We start from the raw sequence: 6,000 nt of genomic DNA, 5'->3' as shown, positions 1-6,000 counted from the left end.
GCATGCGCAATAGTCACATCGCACGATGTGCGATGTCAAGTAAGGCAAATTAACTCAAACATGTCATGCTACAACTTTTTTGCTGCTTGATACAAAAGGAAAACTCACACAATTCTCGTTTTCCATGACTAATCTACAAGAGAAGTCTGTCTGATATGTCATAATTGACTCTGATTTAAGGGTTTGTTATAAGAGCAACATATGTTATCTTTCCAGCTTTCGCAGCTCCGAACCATAGTTGGGAAGCCTCTGGTGTTGTGCTAGCCTATTTTAGCTTAGCCTGGCTCGTAGCCGGTAACAAGCTTTTTACTAAGAGTCCGGACCAGCTCTGCAGTGGAGAACTGGCACTTTACTTCGGTACAGGAGCGAACATAATGCACGGCCTCTCAGTGACATTCTAAGCTCTTTTCCCGCTAACTATGGTAACTTTACTTAGCATCCTGCAACTCACTCTGGCTGTACCTCAATTTTCATGTACCTGGGAGAGACAGTCTGCCACCAGGTTGGCTTTCCCTGCACGGTACTGGACAGTGAAGTCGTAGGGTTTCAGGGACAGGTACCATCCTGTGAGACGTGTGTTGGAGTTCTTCATCCTGTTCAGCCACTGCAGAGCCCGATGATCTGTCTCAAGGAAGAAGTGACGTCCCAACAAGTAGTACTTTGGCGACTCAATGGCCCACTTCATGGCCAGGCACTCCTTCCTCACTGTGGAGTACCTCGTCTCCCGGTCCAGGAGCTTGCGGCTCAAGAACAGCAGTGGACGTCTCTCCCCCTGCGTCTCCTGTAGAAGCACTGCTCCAAGGCTGACACCAGAGACATCCGTCTGCAGTGTAAACAATCGGGAGAAGTCAGGACTGTGAAGAACAGACTCACTTGTGATGGCACTCTTGAGATCCTTAAAGGCTCTGTCACATTCTTCATTCCACTTCACTTTGTTGGGAGCTGAGGCCTTGGTGAGGTCAGTGAGGACGGCTGCCCTGTCAGAGCAGTGGGGGATGAACTTGCTGTACCACCCCACCAGCCCCAGAAAGGCACACACCTTCTTCTTGGTCATGGGCACAGGATACGAGTGGATGGCATCCACCTTCCCTCGAGGCTTGACCACCCCCTGTCCGACGACATGGCCCAGATACACCACCTGGCTTTGTGCAAAAGCACACTTGCGTGGGTTGATGGTAAGCCTGGCTGTCTTGATCAGGTGGAGGACCCACCGAAGATGAGCATCATGTTCCTCCCAGGTCTGGCTGAAGATGAAGACATCATCCAAGTAGGCGGCTGCAAACTGCGGCACCTCCCTCAACACTTGGTCCATGAGCCGTTGGAAAGTTGCTGGCGCCCCCTGGAGACCAAATGGCATCACCTTGAACTGATACATGCCATAGGGTGTTCTGAAGGCTGTCAGTTCCTTGGCCTCAGGTGCCAGGGCCAGCTGCCAGTACCCCTTGCTCAGGTCAAGCATGGTGATGAATGTGGACCTCCCCACTCTCTCCAGCAACTCATTAATGCGGGGCATTGGGTAGCAGTCAAACTTCGAGACTGCATTGAGGTACCTGAAATCAATGCAGAACCTCAGTGAACCATCCTTTTTGGGGACCAACACAATTGGACTGCACCACTCACTGGTTGAAGTTTCAATTATCCCCAGCTGCAACATCAACTCAATCTCCTTCTTGAGCTTTGGCACCAGACGTTCAGGGATCCTGTAGCACTTCCTGCGGGGAGTGGCATCTTTCTTTAGATGGACCTTGTGCTGGAGCAGAGTTGTGAAGCCAGGTTTTTCTTGGAAAAGCTCTGGATCCAGCAATGCTCTTATCTCCCCCTGCTGGACAGGCTGGAGATGGGACACATCCACTGAACTGGGCTCAGAGATGTTGGTGGGGAACGACTGCTCTCTCTCTTCCTCCCCGACATGGGCATGGATGAGGAGCTGCTGCTGAACAGGCTGCTGGATTGGCAGTGAAGGCACCTGAAACTCCTTCAACAGGTTACCATGAAAACGCTGATGTTTTTTCAATTTGTCAGGCATGTACAGTTCATAGGTTACCTTACCCAGGCACTTGAGGATTTGGTAAGGCCCTTGCCACTTGGCCAACAGCTTACTGTCACTGGTCGGGAGTAGCAGCAGTACCTGCTGGCCTGGCTGGTAAGATGGTCATCTAGAATAAGTCCTAAGTATTTGTAATGCTCGGTGTATGACAGAAGTGTTGAGCCAAAAATGAAATGTAAACTTACGCCCGGGTCACACCGCCTGCGTGAGCGGCGCGTGTGCGTCGCGGAACCTGTTGCTTTTAATTTCGGCGCCCATGTTAACAGGTTAGAGCAGCCACACAGCCTGCGTCAGCAGCACGTCTCAGGCGCGTCTCGGCTGCGGCTCATCCAGAGATTCGGCGTCTCGCTCTCTCGATCTGTTGGTAGTCATATTGACATCATACCAGCAACATTACACCTTTCAATACAGTTTCAACGTCTATATCTGTAGAATATGTCACAGACATGAAAAAAAAAAAAAATCTGTTTCCGTTTCAAATTAAAAGCCTTCTAGCGTTTCTGTGGACAGAATCCCTTCATTTGTTAACACAAGGCGTCTATTGTTAAATATTTGCAGGACCGTGTTGTAGAAAATTCAGTGACTTGCAGGCTAAATTAGTGGAGTACCGGCTTTTAATTGTGGAAATACGGTAGTCATAGCAGAAACCCCACGTAGGCTATAGGCAGTATTTTTCCGGTGCTCGCTCGCTCGCTCTCTCTCTCTATCTCTCTCTCTCGCTCGCTCTCTCTCTCTCCCTCTCTCTCTCCCTCTCTCTCTCTCTCTCTCTCTGAACGAGGGTAAACAAAAACCACGCGACTGCTTCCTTGGTACAACTCTTGACTTTTCGGACCGCTCATCAACATATTAATTACATTTATAATGACATGAAATTAAACATTCTATGGCCATTATCAAAGGCAAACTCAATGTAGAAAGATAGGCAGCGCTGCAGCAGCGCCGCAGCAGCAACGCTCTCTGTGTGGACACCACAGGCGTGCGAGCCACAGCAGTTCAGCGAGGTAGCCGTCACGCACCGCTCACGCAGGCGGTGTGGCCCGGGCGTTACTCTGTAACTCTCCCTTCTTCCTGAAATGCATAACCTGAGTTTTATCTACATTTATCTTCAGTCTCCATTTACTACACCAACAGTACACAATATTCAACAAACTTTCAAGATCATTTTCAGTCTCTGCAAGAAGGACTATATCATCTGCATATAGAAGAGTGCCAACCGTAAAATCACCCAATCTGACACCAATAGCTGCTTGCTTAATTTCTAGTGCTAGATCGTTTATATAGACGGCAAACAACGTGGGAGAGAGCACATCCCCTTGTTTTACACCAAATAAAACAACTATAGAACTATAGAACTATATAATGACTATATAATGACTATAGAACAGGTTGGAAACCAACCTGTTCTATAGTCATTGACCTGCACACATGCAACTGGGGTTTGGTAAAGAACTTTTAAGGCATTATAACATTTACCATCTATACCAGATTTCAGTAATTTGAAACTGAGAAGATCATGGTTTATGCAGTCAAAAGCTTTTTGAAAATCTATGAAACAACTAAAAGTAGTAGCATGAACTATAGTAGATAAAGAATTATGTGGTCAATACAAGCTCTATTCTTTCGAAAGCCATTTTGGTCATCCACCAACAGACCAAATGTTTCCAAATAGCAATACAGTCGCTCATTAAGAATACTAGAAAAGGGGCGCCCCGGTGGCTCACCGAGTAGGACGCGTACCATAAGGCTCAGTCCTTCCAGCGACCCTGTCATGGTTCGGCCATGACCTGCCTGTGTGTTTCCTTCTGTGTTCCCTGCCTCCCTTGTGTCTCCGCCTCCTGGTTTGTCTGTCAGTGTGTAGCGTGGGTGTGGCTCCCTCTCTCCCCCAGCTCCTGCTCCCACACACCTGTACCTCATTTGTAATCACCCCATGTGTATATTAGTCTTGTTTCCCCAGTCAGTCTTTGTCGGTTCATTGTTCTGTATTGTGTTATGTTTGTGTAGAGCTCGTGTTTTTGGATTTCCTGTGTCACCTGCTATCTGTTCAATTAAACACCCAGTCCTGGGGTTTGATCACAACCTGCCTCGCTGTCCTGCGTTTGGGTCCTCACCACACCTCCCCGTGACAGAATGAACCGACCAAGACTGGACCCAGCGGACAGCACCCAGCTACCACACAGCCTGCCTTCACCTGGTGAGCCCTGCTTGTCTGTTTGACCTGCGCTCTCAACCTTACCCTCTCGTCCCGGCAGTGGAAGAAAGCTCCGGGGGGTTTCAGCCCCTGTCCCTGCCAGTTTGTCTGGATCCCCAGCACTCTCAAGCCTACCCTCTCGTGTCCCGGCAGTGGAAGAAAGCTCCGGGGGTTTCAGCCCCTTTCCCTGCCAGTTTGTCTGGATCCCCAGCACTCTCAAGCCTACCCTCTTGTGTCCCGGCAGTGGAAGAAAGCTCCGGGGGGTTTCAGCCCCTTTCCCTGCCAGTTTGTCTGTATCCCCAGCGCTCTCAAGCCTACCCTCTCGTCCCGGCAGTGGAAGAAAGCTCCGGGGGGTTTCAGCCCCTTTCCCTGCCTGCTTCTGTCTTCCCAGTGTTCTCAAACTTACCCCATAACAGTACGAACTAGCCAACATGGACCCAGCAGACAGGTCTCCTCCCTCTGCAACTGGCGTTGAGATGATCTCCCTGTTCACATATTTTGCCCGGCAAGCAGCCTTGTCAGCTAGCCAGCAGCCTAGCTACCAGCCCAAGCCTAGGCCGCAGCAGCAGCCTAGCTACCAGCCCAAGCCCCAGCAGCAGCCGAGCTACCAGCCCAAGCCTAGGCCGCAGCAGCAGCCTAGCTACCAGTCCAAGCTCCAGCAGCAGCCGAGCTACCAGCCCAAGTCCCAGTTTGCTAGCCTCCAGTCTGCTAGCTTTGGGCCTGCTAGCTACCAGCCAGCACTCCAGTCGGTTAGGCTCGGGGTTTTGAGCCTAAAACCTGCCTGTCCTGACCCGGCTTTCCCGGAACCCCTGGTTTCTACCAAGGATCATCTGGGGAGCTGCCCTGATGCCCAGCGGTCATCCTTTGAGGGGACTCGTCTTGCCTTTTTCACGGGGACCCGTGGAGGCACCAAGAGGCGGCGAGGTCCCCGTGGCTCCCGACGCCACTGGCTCACTCAGCAGTCCTGCGCTACAGAGTCTCCGCTACCCAGCGCCACTACTGGGGTCCAGTCAGTCCCTGTTCCCGAGCCGCGGCAATCTCCTGTTCCTGTCGGGCCGCGGCAATCCCCTGTTCCTGTCGGGCCGCGGCAATCCCCTGTTCCCTGTTCCTGTCGGGCCGCGGCAATCTCCAGTCCCTGTTCCTGTCGGGCCGCGGCAATCTCCAGTCCCTGTTCCTGTCGGGCCGCGGCAATCTCCAGTCCCTGTTCCTGTCGGGCCATGGCGGTCTCCTGTTCGTGCTGGGTCACAGCACTCTCAGCTTCCTGCGCCGCAGAAGCTCCCTGTCGCCGAGCTGCGGCAGTCACCTGTTCCTGCGCCGCGGAAGCTCCCTGCCGTCGAGCTGCGGCAGTCACCTGTTCCTGCGCCGCGGAAGCTCCCTGCCGTCGAGCTGCGGCAGTCACCCGTTCCTGCGCCGCGGAAGCTCCCCGTAGCCGAACCGCGGTGGTCTCCTGTTCCTGCACTGCGGCAATCTCCCGTTCCTGCCGGGTCGTGGCAATCTCCCGTTCCTGTCGGGCCGCGGCAATCCCAGCTTCCTGCGCCACGGAAGCTTCCTGTCGCCGAGCTGCGACAGTCACCTGTTCCTGCACCTCGGCTGGTCCCTGTTCCTGCGCCTCAGCTGGTCCCTGTTCCTGCGCCACAAAAGCGCCCTGTCGCCGAGCTGCGGCAGTTACCTGTTCCTGCGCTGCAGCAGTTACCTGTTCCTGCTGAGCCGCGGCAATCTCTTGTTCCTGTTGGGCCGCAGCAATCTCTTGTTCCTGTTGGGCCGC

Source organism: Centroberyx affinis, unplaced genomic scaffold (assembly GCF_046629955.1).
Source record: "Centroberyx affinis isolate AG114_WGS23_722 - 3 ecotype Tasmania unplaced genomic scaffold, CSIRO-AGI_Caff_v1 ptg001478l_1, whole genome shotgun sequence".
NCBI classification, from domain to species: domain Eukaryota; kingdom Metazoa; phylum Chordata; class Actinopteri; order Beryciformes; family Berycidae; genus Centroberyx; species Centroberyx affinis.
The sequence above is the reverse complement of the archived record's forward strand: the minus strand, read 5'-3'. Positions refer to the sequence as shown.